The sequence below is a fragment of the Bombus vancouverensis genome, chromosome 4 (genome assembly GCF_051014615.1).
Source record: "Bombus vancouverensis nearcticus chromosome 4, iyBomVanc1_principal, whole genome shotgun sequence".
Taxonomy (NCBI): Eukaryota; Metazoa; Arthropoda; class Insecta; order Hymenoptera; family Apidae; genus Bombus; species Bombus vancouverensis.
Window position 1 is genome coordinate 13,623,962 of NC_134914.1, and position 15,378 is coordinate 13,639,339.

General features: G+C 34.5%; 1 protein-coding gene across 2 annotated transcripts in view; it reads left to right on the top strand.

The window, feature by feature from the left end:
* The window catches only part of ckn (CRK like proto-oncogene, adaptor protein), a 53,544-nt gene that overhangs the window by 971 nt on the left and 37,195 nt on the right, over nucleotides 1-15,378 (top strand). Inside the window, exon 2 of one of the 2 annotated variants that reach the window (XM_033333904.2) lies at nucleotides 4,267-4,383. The exons of the other annotated variant lie outside the window; for it this stretch is intronic. The gene's annotated coding sequence lies outside the window, so the exon portion shown is untranslated. The remainder of the gene's footprint in view (nucleotides 1-4,266; nucleotides 4,384-15,378) is intronic. 2 annotated transcript variants of the gene reach the window in all.

Genomic DNA, 15,378 nt, shown 5'->3' on the forward strand with positions numbered 1-15,378 from the left:
AATTATAACCGGTTCATAAGTTTCCTATTTGATTACTAGATTTGACAATATTAAGACTTATCTAGCATTGAAAATTACTCGTATAATTTCACGAGTCACAATTAATACAGAAAGCGGCGAACAAATTCAAGAATGTTGTATAGAATGGAAGATAATAAATCCTCAGGTGTTTTTAATCTATGCTCTACAGAATTGGCGTAGGGAATAATAAAGCTAGAAAGTGGAGTTGCTTGTAACCAGCAAACGTATTTGAACCTTTCCCCTTCTACTTGAAAGAAGCTGCTTGAATATTTTCGCATTCGTAACATTGAGCGAAATACAAGGTTCGTTCTCCCGAGCAAATCAGGCAAATGGAAACATAAAAATGTATTTCTGTGACTTCTGCTTTGTGACAGTTCTTTTGGTGTACGTGCGATTTGAAAATTGTCATTAACTATTTGGTCAACATTCGAACGTATAACGTAATAAATGCGGGAATTTTGAATGCTTAAAAACTACTTGACTCTATTTATTTTTTTATTTTGATATTTTAATTGATATTCGGTATTGATTAATAAAATAAATTGTGCGTGATATATATACTGTTCATAAGAGAATCTTTATGTACTTCACATTTTATACATTGAATGCAGTATAATAGTAGATTAAACGTAGAATAACAGTATTTCTTGAAACTATCAGGAAGGTGTGTCTTCACTGTGAAAAAATTTCATTGAGAAATTTCCTTCAAAGATTCCGTTTATCTTTTTATTTCCTATACATTATTCATCGGAAAAAGAGTTTTTATTTATAATGTGCACATACTTGTACATGCACGAGGTATATATTACAACATTTCTTTTTAAATATATAAGAAGCAGTAAAGGAATCTTCAGAAAAATACACATAAAAATTAACATAGAGAAAAGAGTTGTTCTTTTAATTATTACCGCGAAATCTCGACGAGTGATTCATAATTAATTTCTTATTATTTCATGTTCGTCTTGCATAACACTAAATATACGCTTTGTTCGGTTAATTTATGTTCCTATGCGCGTGCCTGAATTATCATTTGCGATTAAACGAGCCCCCTTTGATTGTATTACATCGCCTTTGCATATAACGGAACGTCCAATTTGTTCTCTCGTTGCGATGTCTTAAAAAAATATCGAGGCGTGTACATACAACGTTACAAGAAGTTAACAAAATTAAGTTTCAACGAATCGATGCACTTTCGAACATCAGCGAAAACGTAAAAAGATGTTAGCTATTTTTCTATACGTCCTTTCCTCTGTACTTTCTTCTCCGTATAAAAACAAATTTACACAGAGAAACAAGAGTTTCTAGCGTGCAATTATCCAACAGCTATCTCGAATATGTGATTTCTTCGATTCGGAAGAAACGAACGTGGTTATCGATTCGTTATAGTTCGATATTAGCCGTTTGACGAAAGAATTGCGCGATTGGAGGGGAGGATGAAAGATGATCGGGAAGGTGGGACTAAGGCGAGGAAGTGTAGAACAGAGTAGGAGGGACGAAAGTATATAGGAAGAGACGGAGGTGAAAAAAAAGGCAAAGAAAGATGGAAAGAAACGTGGGACTGCGTTTATCGGACCTTTTCCATCCACGCTGTCCAATGTCACTTTCGGAATATCCAGATCTGCCGATATAAGCAAATAAGTAATTTGTTAATCGTGTAAACAAAGTTCGTAACCGGGTTATTCGTTTTGACTGAAAATTTCTATAGTTATGGAATTGATTAACGATGACAAATCGATTTCAAGGTTAGTTTTGCTTTTCGTGAAGGATGTAATTTGTTTATAAGAAAATAGCAACTATATAGCGCAGTAGGAAATGGGAAATTTGTAAGTTTGAAGAAATGTTCGTGTCTGCAGGAGTAGTTAATTTGCATTTTCCGGGTACCAGACGAACCGATCAGATTAATTGGAAAATTTTATGGCAGCGAAATTAATACTGAGAAAATAACAAGATTTTACAGAAACGCGTGCTTCGACGCTAGGATCCTGTATAAAGTCAATTCGACGTAGTTTGGTACAATTCTTCCTGTTATTTTTATAATACAGGGTGGTTGGTAACTGGTGGTATAATCGGAAAGGGGGTGATTCTACGCGAAAAAAGAAGTCGAAAATATAGAATAAATATTTTTTTTTTAATTTTTCCATCGAGACAACGATCTACAGTGAGATCCGTTATAACGAGACGCGGTAAGGTGCAGGCGTACCGTGCGAACATTCAAAGTCGATTTTCTCGAGAACAAAGCCTCGAACGAAAAATTTTTATTCTACATTTTCGACTTCTTTTTACGCGTAGAATCACCCCCTTTTCGCTTGTACCACCAGTTACCAACCACCCTGTATATTCGATTATTTACTCGATAAACTGTACATAAATTGTATATAGATTGTATATAAATTGTACATAGAGTATTTCTGTATCATTCCCATCATTGTTGTAAAGATGCACTCTAATTTAATTATTTCATCCATGGCTGTACTTTCTTTTTCTTTTTTTTATTATGTTCTTTCCTTTTCTTTTTTTCTTTTTTTTTTGTGTGTGAACATTTGTTGATATATTTGGCGAATTTACGAAATTTATTCGAGAACGGGAGAAATTGTGTATTTCAAACGTTTTTTACATAATAAATATTCTTTCTACCAAAATATATTTCTTTGCTGCACTCCGAGTGAAGGGACGTTATCTTATAAATACAACATACGCCGAATGTAAAATTGCGAAAATGGTCAAGTTATCGAACTTATTTCGTGCTTTGAAAATACATCCTTTAACTCTGCTTGTGTTTTAACTAAAAGTAGGTTACAGTGACATCCTGTTCGAGAAGCGCACTTTTTCTCTCTCGCATGCAAGAGCACATTAAGCAAAGAAAAGAGAAAAAGAAAAGAAATATATATTAAGTTGCCGTATAAGAAGTCGAGTCGCTAACCCTTGAACTCTTAGAATATATTTTCCTTTACCATTTCCTGCAACGATTATTTACAAGAGTTTCATTAGAGTTAGCACGATGTTTGATTGGAAAACTAAATATTATAGAACCGTATTATAGACGCTACGTGCTTCGTAAAACTCGATTTGGACCGAATAGCTTGTGTATATAATGCGCTACGTGTCGTATTCATACATTTAAAAAAGTAAAACCAGTCCTTTATTTTCCTTACAGCTTGCACTTCTTGGTCTTCTTTGAAGACCGTGAATTATTCATGAAAGTCTCTTTTTTCTCCCCCTTTATACCCCTTCTGTTGAAATATTTCATTTTAAATTCTCGTTGAAATATATCTAACCGGTCTTATATTATAAATTATTAAAAACACTTTACGTCGTCCTCACTGAAAATTATTCAAAGTTCAATTTCCGCAATTACGTAGTTATTAAAACGTTATCATTCTTGAGATGAAAGTGCACGCGTACACGCATACGAGCAGGCTGTGTAAAGCGCTATGTATAAAGTGAACGTTCGAAGATTGATTCACGGATGAAAGTTACAGTAATGTGGTGTACATTTAGACGTTAGCGTGTATTTAAGTGTAATACACGAGATAGAAGCACCTTGTTCGAAAGTCGAATTCGCACATAGAGGAAGAAAGTATATGCTCGATTTATTCAGGCATAGCTGGCAATATGTACGATATCCACGTTTACGCCGATGCTTGTCAGCAAATTGTTATAAATACGAGTGGCGATTGAACTTCTTTTAATAATCTTTCTCTAAGAAGCATCTACTCTTTCATTTTAACCCTTTCGTTATGGCAACTTTCAGATTGAGAAGGTTCTTGGTATACGCGCCCGCAGGTAAGTTTCTTTTAACGCTTTGAAAACTTCTATTGTACGATCAACCTGTAACTCCATCGCGATCTTACGACGAAACTTCGTGAAACCGAGGAACCTACGGTGTAATTTGAACCAAGGACCAAGGTTGTGGAATGTTTTGCTTTAGAAAGAAAACAGTTACGAATATATATGTATATTTGTAAATTCGTTGAAACTCTAGCTTTCTTCTTTGTTTCTACGTTCTCACTGGTTTACGAACAACGGAAGAGACGTTCTCTCCGCCAATGAATTATCGCGTTGATGTACGCGCGCGTGTTTCATTAACGAAAGGGTTAAAGTTGCATAAATATCTTTACTCGACACGATCCAAGTCAATGGAACGAGTGGCTTCGAGATATTCCTAGTTTCTCTTCTATAATGCCAAGTCGTTTTTGTAGCGTTAATTATATATAGGTGAAAGAACAATGTTTTCCACTATTTCAGGATAATAAGCAGTCACCTGATCTGATCTGTTCATCCCTGCTTTGTGAATGTTGTAATCAAGAACGACGTCTGGTTTTGTCTCTTTGTAACTGGCTCTTCTTGTGACCGCACAACAACGTAAGTTGTAGAAGCTGTGTGGCATGCTAACAGCATCAAACACATCTCTCGCGTCTCTCCATTTTAGGCAGCGCAGGTGCTTTCTTCTTGCAGACAGATTTTTTTTTATCTTTTTTTTCTTTCTCTCTTTCTTTCTTTTTTTCTTTTTTTTTTTTAATATTCCATCTTTAACACGGTTGCTTGTGGGAAGTATTTTTTGTAACCTACTCGTTCAGCTAACGAGATACATGTCAAAATAGTCTTACAATTGGCATTTCTTCTTTCTTTTTTTTTTCTTTTTTTTTTATCTCACTTTCACTTTAAACGCGTTACATCGGTTATGATATCGTTTAACAGTTTTATATTCTATGTTTATCTTCTTTCATATATATATATATATATAATATTGATATAATATCGTAATATTTACATAATATATATCGTAGTGTGTACAAATTTCCGGTCAGATGGATTTTTCACTTTATATTGTGAAAGCGATATTTTAAAGACTTTCAACTCTGCTACGTCCCGATTTTGCTTTGCTCTCAACTGCGGAAGAATACCTTCAAATGACGTTCAATGTTTTAAATACGATTGAAGATCACAGGGAAAGAACACGATAAGTAGATTTTTATTGTCCTTTTCATTTCAACCACGATTCACGACAGGGAAGGATATGCTTTTTTAATAGCAGCCGACAAAGAACAGAAAGAGCGTGTTAAATTCAAAGACTCGATTAACGAAGTTTCGTAGAAGTGGAACGTACGTACAATGTTACGATAAAGAGCAGTTTTAACATTATGAAAACATATTTCGCCGTAGAATCGAACAAAGGAACAGTTCTGGTAACCTCGCTTCCCTGTAGTCTTCGGTTGAAACGAAACATCAATAGCAATTCTCTCGTATCTTCCGCAAACCTAGAAATTTTCTATCGCTGAAATAATACGATTCGGTGGAAAATGTGCCGAAGGATACAACGGAATTAATTAACGTTACACGATAGTACGACAATCGCACCCAATGTCAATCTTTCAGGATTTTTTAAATATCGCTTCTGGCATATAAGCGAAAGATCGAAATCTGACCAGAAACTTTTCCACGTTATTGTGTATACGTATGTATATACAGGGTGGTTGGTAACTGGTGGTACAAACGGAAAGGGGGTGATTCTACGCGAAAAAAGAAGTCGAAAATATAGAATACAATTTTTTTTCTAATTTTTCCATCGAGACAACGATCTACAGTGAGATCCGTTATAACGAGACGCGATAAAGTGCAGGCGTACCGAGCCAAAATTCAAAGTCGATTTTCTCGAAAACAAAGCCTCAGACGAAAAATTTGTATTCTACATTTCCGACTTCTTTTTTCGCGTAGAATCATCCCCTTTTCGCTTGTGCCATCAGTTACAAACCACCCTGTATATGTATATATACACATATATATATATGTATTGGGAATTTGCGCAGTTTCCGTTATTCTTAAGATCGAAGTTTGATAGCACTGCTTTGAAGCGACCACGCCTCATAATCGATGCAAGCCAGAGAATGCGAAGGAACATATAGAGGAATGCGGAATTTTTAGACCGTAATCACCGAGTTTAAGTTTCTTCACCAGACACTTGTATATTATTAAATGTTAAAATTCGTAGATCCTTTACATCGTACGTATTACACTTTCGTATTTAATAGAAAGTGTTAGTTGATTTCAGTTACTTTTCATTTTTGAATGGTCTCGCTGTTTCACTTGATGTTAAGACGTTGATTAATCGATAGCGATGCAACGATCGTATTGTTTTCTTTTGATGTTCTCAGTGCACAGAATTCATCTGCACCCCGTACATTTTTAGCGTTTGATGTCTTTAGGTTTGCTCGTTTCTTCTTTTTTTTTCTTTTTAGAATATAATTGTGAAATTTGTTGTTCGTTAGATGCGTTCATCGTTGAACTGGTATCATCGAGTTCGTGTCAATTTGTATTTTGTATTTTACGCGATAAGGGCGATCGGTCGCGATTTATCCCGTAAGATGCGAAACATAAATTGAAATTATGAAACGAAGCGACGATTGAAACGTGTCGTCGAGGTATTGTGAGGTAATGGCGAAAGAACAAATTACGAGCTGTGTTAAGTAGTTAAACGTTTTATACGGAACATGAAAAGAACGGGTAGGCAGCGCGAAATTCAGGCCTCGTCCTTTTAAAACCAGTGAAAGTGAGAACGGTTGCTTCCGGTTCGATTGACACGCAACTCCGAAATTGAACGAAGCGGTGATGAAATTTGTTCGATAACTTCAAACCTACGAAATCCAGCTTCAAGATGCTTTTTTCAATGGGCAAAGTTGGTGGATGGATTCTCGTTATATAATTAGTATAACTTTAGTACCATTGGCGATATAATGTTGCAGAATGTGTGGCACGCTTAAGCGGAAAGTTACTGTGCGTGCAAAAATAAATCAAACAGGAAAGAAAACAGATTGTTTTGCTTTGACGCTTCGTTTTCGAGAGAATCGAGTTTAAAAGTTCGTCCACTACACGTACACACATTTGCTTGACTCTAAACAAAGTAAGAAACGTATTGGATTGGCGACTAAGCGATTGCGGTTTTTGTCGATACCATCTAATGAAAAAATCCGCAGTCACTTAGTTGCCAACCCAATGCAACTGGACGAAAGACTGTTTTACCAACAAAGATAAGCGAAAAAAATGTAGAGTAAAGTTTCCTCGTTTAAAGTTTCGTTCTCGAGAAAATCGACTTTGAAATACACAATAGATGTCATGGGCACTCGGTCGATAGCCACATTGGACACGTTCTTCATCGATAGTTGCCTGATAGAACCGATATTCGATCAGTTTTCAGATTGCATTTTCTACAAAACGAGGCGTCGAAGAAAGAAAACATAATTTTCTTCTTTTCCTCTTCTTCGATTTCTTTCTAGTCGCGGTGTACCGTCAATTCTGGGACACTCTGTATACGACTACATAGTTCGAATGCTGACACTGGATAAAGGATGTGCATTGAACGAAAGGTGTATCACATTCCATTGTGTATCGGATTGTACAAAGACGAATACTATCCGTGTCATTGAACAATATGCGTCCATTAGCGTCTACTGTTCTTTGTTAACCCGCGCTATTTCCTTTTTACGTAAGGCTACAAGAGATAAAACTATGTAGAACATTCTTTTACAATAAAAATGAGAATATTTTTAGCGTTCGTATGTTAAATATATTTAAAAGCATGAAAGTGGAAGTAATGCGTGGTTTCAACACGCGAGGAATTATTAAGGTCAGTGCAAGAATAAATTATGTGAAATGTATTCGAACCTGTACTACCAACGATATAGGGTGTCCTAGGTATTTTCTGTAGAACGATATAAATTAGCAGATTCTGTCAGTAAGAATGAGAAAAAAGTGTATACGTATAGGTTTAGAAACGTTCTATCAAAAGTCTCTAACAAAAATGTGGAATAACAAGGAGCCAGTGTTTTTGTTCGATAAAGCGTAGAAACAGACTAGGGATATTTACTCTATATCCATGTTAAAATGTCATTTAATGTACGAACGCTATTTTTACGTTATGAATTAACATTCGTGAGAAATTGGTTATATTACATTTAAGAATTGCTTGTTCATTTTCTTTAATTTCAAGCAATGCGTCACGGACTTTCTTATATTAATCCTTGATTAATAAATTTTTTTCCATCAAAATTCCCTACGTGTAAAAATTCGGTAGCGTGATATCTGGTGATCTTGAGGAGCAAAGAATCGGTTCTCGACCTGTCCATCATTGAGGTTAATGTTCGGTCGACCATTGCGCCAACGAGGAACCAGTTGGTTATTTCGTATTTTTGTTATAATTTCCTCATAAAGGATTTACAGGCCCACATTTATACGACTTTTTCTCTTATTCTTATTTATATACTCATACACGCAATATATATTAATGACAAGTATTTTGCAGTAAAAACTTGCGACACCGTGTATATAGTTTGTATCTATACGATTTATCTGTCATTTGAAGCGTGTATGCGTAACGCTTCTCACTAAACGCTACCTGGGATTTAATAACATGCAGCGGAAGTTGAAACACTTTTTACTCGTTCGTGTTTCAGAAAGGAATCGGCAAAATTTCTCAATTCTTTTTAGCTGGGTGATTCTAACATCGTGACAGTTTGCTTTATTCTTTTAATGACATCATATAAGTGACTTTACTTCTTTCGAACAAAATTCTGCGAGGTTATTTTGTAAATGAGAAAGGTATATCGCGTAAGTTGCTCGAAGCTTTATTAGAAAGTTGTAATATAACATCTTTTCTCCCTTTTTTGTTATATATAAAATATTACACGTAATTAGACTGCAGATACTTATGTAAATTTATATTTTCATAAAGATAACTAAAAGAGTAGAGAGAGAGAGAAATTTCTTTCGCTTATTAGATATTATAACGGGTGCTGTATTTGGAAGATTTTATATATTTTTCCATGTCACGGATGTTCCATGCATTCCCGCATCTTTAAATTTACCATAAATGCATAGAAATTCCCAGCCTACATATAACGTATCATAACCTATAATTCATTGAATACAGTTATCAGAAAGCGATACAAGCAAGAGTGACAGATACGTAAAATTGATATCTGCATTTCTAGAATGTTTAACAGATTGTAAAATTTATAAAATTGTCCAACCTTCGAAAATATTTTACATCGTACGAATAGTTAACGCTCAAACAAATGGAACATTTAGCATGTTCGAAGCGTCGACTCTAGCATATGAAATGACAGTAAAGGACCGCAGTTATTTGCAGCATGATTGCTTTCGCGGATTTTTTCAGTCTAAAGGTTCTATGGGTTCGAAACACCAGGTAACACGAGATGATGCCACGTTACCCGAAACGTGGCACAATGTTGCCGCAATATGTCTTGTTTACACGAAAGCCAGTTGGGAAGCGTGGCAACACTGCAAGCCCTCTAGACCTTGCTCTCGTCCACAGCCTTATTGAGCAACACCTGCATAGAATATTTTGCTAAAATCACTTTTTTCTTTTCTATATTTTCTATTTATCCATCTGTGTATTTAATATACACATACAAATATTTATGTATATATGTATCTTTTTAGATTAGTTACGGTATACCAAATTATACAAATGTCTTTGAAAATATTTCTTGGTATTAAGCAATTGTATAAGTTAAGTTCGTTTAACGATTTTTGAAAGGTGTATATGCTGGTAGAATTTAGTTATTTTTATTCCTAGACTTCGTAAAGGTAATTTTTAAATTACTTTTTTCTCATGGAATAATAAGTTCTTTCGCCTTATTGAAATGGGTTCAATGACCACGGTTACTGAAGGTTAGTCAAGGTCGTTGCTGTAGACAAAGTGGTTGCAGCGTCTTAATCAATTATTCCTAAATCTGTTTACTTTCGCCTAGAGAAATATTCTAACTGTTGGCCAACATGTAACCGTTGTATAATTTGGTGGAAAATAGCTCCATTTTTTAAATTGATTCCTATACTTTGTGTGTATTACCTAGCAAAAATTTAAATACTTGAAAAAAGAATCTTTCGTGGCAAATATGAATTTCTTTATAAAAATCTTCATCGAAGCGTTCGTTACGTGGAACGTCGTAATATTGCGTTCCAAGTCATTTGTAATACTATTGACTAAAATATGCAAGTAACAACGATTTAATTATTGAATTATTCGTTCGTTAATTATTAAATTTGGAAACTTCAATTACGTAATGTACATATTCCGATTTTTTGTCTGCTTCGTAAAATCAATCGTATAAAATAGAATCGGGCAAGTAATAACATAATTGGTCTGATCGTCTCATTACATATGATTCGTAAGCTATAACGTGAAATGTTGCAGACTAAGTACTTACCAACATGAGCTCGCGAGATGCGTATCTGTTAAGGTCCATTGACTCGTGTTAAATTTACAACATGTCAATTGCTATTAAGAATGAAAGAATAAGACGTCAGTGGCCAGAGTAGCGGAAGTCTGGCAGAGACGAAAAAACTTGCGGCCGCTTGACATTTCGTTTAGCCTTGAATTGTTGTCTTAAAAAATACTTCTCGAATATTTCATTATGTAATTAATTACGTACGAGTAAAAATTATTTTTAAGCTTTCTTTAAGGACTACGATATTTTCGAAACGTCTGTATCTTACGTCTCCAGTAACTATACGCAACATAAAGGTATGTGAAAACAGAGCATTAAAATTATTGTTTTATTTCAAAATTAAATCAGAGGATTACTAAAACTGAAATTGGAAAATCAGTTTGAATTAAATTCCCATTTAGACAGGTACATACGAATAAACTTTTGGATTTTCAAGTTTATATTAAATTTGATTAAATTAGCGAGGCAAATATATTTTACGATGCTTATATTTTTAAACAAAAATATCGCGCAAGAATAAAGTAAAATTTCTGTTTGGACGCAGCCTATTTCTCTTAACATTCTTACTTAAGCTTTTTTAAGCTCGTGGTTCTTCCCTGCTACTCATTATATCCCCATGCAATTCCGTCTCCTCTCTTTACCGCTTGTTTTTCGCTCTCCCGTCTCGTGTTCTTTCCTGCACTTGTCGCATTCAAACTCGTACGTCAATAACCCAGTCACTTCACAAAGCTTGCCTTTCTTCAATCTCGATTACTACGTTTTCAAGTGTTACAAAAAGTATTACATTTGTTTTTGTTATTCTTTGTTTACACGTACAATACCTTCTTCCTTTAATCGTATTTCCGTAGAAAGGAATTTTTCTTCCATTTACGTTCTTTAACATGTTTCCCCGTTTTAATATTTCCCAATTTATATAAAATATTTTATCTAGACGATCGATAGATTGTCTAGAAAATTGTGCTAATTGTCAATATTAATTATATCGTTATGTCTGTGTCAACTTATTGGTATACTAATTCTATCGCACTAACTACTACTACCAATTACTATTAATTATCACTTTTTTCCTGCGTATACAATTTTCCTTAATCCTCGTTTAGGCTTTTGTCATGTCAAAAAGCGGACGATTTAATCGCTAAATTATGTTCTTTCGCTATTTGGTTCATTCATTGTCAATTGCGGTTCTTCGTTCAACAAGAAACGAAGAACATAAATTACATATCAAGATAAAACATGATAAAACATGATAAAACATGACGTTCTATTCAGAATTTAATGCGAATGCTCGTATCATGCTCCATTCTTCGATAAGATATCTCATTGAAAACAAAGAATTACAAAAGATTTTCAATGAAAAATATTACATATATATTACATATATTACATATTTTTAAGATTCGCGATTTGAATGCAGGTATAGCTTGCACGTAACAAAAAAGAAATTTATCGATCGTAATTGCCGTTCAGTTCAACCCGTTCACGTCCGTCCTTGACAGGATGTATCTGGATGAACGTCCATCCTGATATCTTATGCAAATTACTCGATCCAGTCATGAGATTGGATTTTATCTTCTTCTGCGCTTGCCTTTCAGTCATGTTGCATCCTTAAGGCTGCTTTAAACATTGATTTATCTTTTAAACGCGTTAACCTCGTACTGTTATTGTCTACGAAGAAAATTCCAAAAGAGATGATCACAAATCGCATAAAATGTTACAAGTCAATTTATCTGAAACATGCGGCAGAATCTGTTTTTTTTTCTCTTTTTTCTTTTCTTCCTTTAACGTTGGAAAATTCATCGACAAGACTTTATACGATAGAGGATACTATCATCTAGTTTCCACTAGCAGATAACAGGAACGATTTTATCATTTTTTCTACACCTCTATCTAATGTACAGTTTATTGTGCATCGGTGCTATTTGCTTTCTTTATACTCCACATAGTATCGTAAATTGTATGTAAAATGCAAGATAAACTTCTTTTTAACTCTTATACCTTGGTTTTTCTACAAATTTTCAGATTCTGTACCGAAGGAAATTTCGTTGTCCTTATATCGAATATATACCGTGTGTATACCAAATTATACAAGGTGGTCCACTTAAATTTATCACCAGGAATATCTCGCTCGTTTTTGATAACATTAAAAAGTGTTTCGTGTACAAGTTAAGCAGTATCGAGAGGCACATCATTTGGCATGATCAGTCTTTTCGTGGGAGAACAAGTAGAGGAGATACGAAGGTCACCGATGTTTTTTTTTTTAATGCAATTTTCTCTGTAGAAAAGTATTAACCTATTTCTATCGAAAATCTACTTTACTTAAATATACTTTAGTTTTAATTTTTGAAATTTAACGTATGAAAACCAAAGGCAAAACACGAGAATACCGCCTCGCGTCTCTCCTTGTCCTTCTATGCTTTAAATTTGACAAATTAGTGAAATTCTGCTGGAATAAAATAAGTTAACATTTGTTAAAATAATCTAAGTCCAGAATATCTGCCGAGCTAATAATTTTTTGACATAAATAGCTTAATACCTTCTTGTAGAGAATGTAACAAGATAAGAATGTATAAGATAGCGTATTAAAAAATGTGTGATCCCACTTACAAAAACATCGCTCTACGCCTAACGACCTTCACGTGTCCTCTGCGCGTTCACATACGGAAACACTAATCACGTTAAATTATGTCCCCCACGAAAACACTCGACTTGTATACATTTTTTTAACACGTGAAACATTTTTTAATATTATCGATATTTAACATGTTTTAATATCGTCGGTATTAAACATATTTTAAATAATTAAAAAAAATATCAAGACGTTCCAGTTAATCGATAAGACGAAGTGGACCATCTTGTACGATGAAATACACTGGAAGAATGATCACAAAAAATTTAGCGAGTTATCTGGCGAAATTTCACTGAACAGAGCCAGCGTTGAACCGTGTTAATACGTAACACGTATTACAATAGAATTCTTGACTAGAGTCATGACGCAAAATATACAAATATCATTTAACGTAGTAAACTACGATGCGGCTTTATCGTGCAGATAAAAAGTCTAGTTATCTTTCATAAAAGTTAGTACTCCTCCAGTTTCGTTTCACTGTGCAGGCGTTTGAGCGTGCATGAGATATTAGATATCTCTTTTTCCGTACGTAACTGTGAAACGAAAAAAGAAAAAAAAAAATGAAACTCGATTCAAGTTTCTTAGCGAGACAACGGCAAACAGCGCCACGCATAAGACAACACAGTCCACTTATATCCATTGTACTATTTAGGTCAATTGAATATAGTGTCACGTGCTCCTGTACAATTCCGCGTTCATCTTAAGGTTTTTCCTTTCTTTTTTTCTCCTTTACAATGAAAGCGCGATACGAACGTTATATTACATCGAATACATCGACCGAAGTTGCCATGTTTTGCGCTTGCTCGAGCCTATTAGGAAAGATAATAAAATTATAGCAACAAATCGAAATTGCTAAATAAACACGTTGAGAGAAGAAAGAAATTCTCTAGCCTCTTGATATTCCATCCAATTGTATCACATTACAGAATATTGAATTTCTATGAATAGTATTAGAATAGTAAATGGTGGGCAAATATCTTTGTTACATGTTCGCACGAATGTTGGAAAATCGAAGTATAAACTTTTAGCACGATATACGATTTATTCTTCGATCCGTATGATTAATGCCTTGAAAAAGGATATTAGAGGTATTTCCTGTTTTTCAAGTAAATAACGCAATAAGAATGAATCGAAGGATACACGCAAGATCATTATGACTTCTCTTCTTTCCTTTTTTTCCCCTCTCGCCCCCCCTCGTTCTTCGCTCCTTTTCATCTTTCTTGCTTTGTCATTTGCACATTCTTGAATTCTAAAAGTTGAGGAATTCCAACGTACGGTAACTACGTCTTACAAACGACTTTTGGAAGCCGAGCACAGAGGTTGCTTCGTTTATTTACAACGAATAATATTATTACAAATATCGATTAATAAGATGTTAAAATACTAGTTACAAAGCGTGGTTACCGTTAATACGATAATTATCCGCGTCCATAAAGGAAATTCAATTATACCGTCCTTCTACTTAAATTGGATTAACAACCTACCTCAATGAAGGTCGTGTTCGAAACTAATAACTGTTCGCCGTGATTTACAGGTATATATCTTCAATACGGAGTATATATCGTGAAATTCCATTCTCCTGAGTAGAGAATCCCCCCTACGTCTTATCTTCTTTCGATTAAGATTCTTATCTCGGCCTGTTGCCTCGGTAGCTCTTTAACTTGACTGTAATCATTTGTCGGTGTCCGTGTATTTTTCCTCTCACTTTTCTTCCACCTTTTAGGACTGATTTTAAGATAATGAGCCCAAGTAGCGTCTTCCCTGTTCTTCTCCCACTGTTGTTACCATCCTAATATCTCCTCTCCTAACGAGGGTCCATCTTTTCATTCTCTTAGGCTTCTCTGTTATCCAGTGCAGGCGTATTTCATCTCTCGGTTATCGCAATTCATTTAGAGTCACTTTAGAAGGCTTTGCGTTGAAATAGAAGTCGCGGTAGAATTGACATTTTTTTGGTGTAAAACTAATTTTACGTTGACCGAGGGAGAAGGGAGGGGGATCATCTCATTGGAACCAACTTGTACATCGGAAGGCTTAGACTGAATTTAAATTGTAATTAGATGGTAATTTCTCGGCAGGATACACATAGCGTTTTTTCCCATCAAAGTTTATCAGAGTTTAATTTCCATGCGTTTATCTATTTTGCGTAGTGTCGTAGTTGACAGCATTAATCTTGCGTTATTATAGTTATACTATAATTTTCTGTATTTAATACATTATTGCGTCTATTTAAAGCGTGTATTTAAATGTTTTTATTCCTTTTTTTCTCTGTATTCCACGATGTCTGTTCAATGTTTGAAGAGATAAATTATATTTGCAAGGATATTTATCTCCCAAGGCTTCTTCGATCTTCTTCAAATATTCCTTCTATTTAAATCGTAAACGAAGAAATAGAAATTATAGTCAAGTAACGCTATACTATTTCTGATACAAGTTTCGTGAATATAGTTATAATATTAAGTACAATAAGATATCCAATATATCATTTTT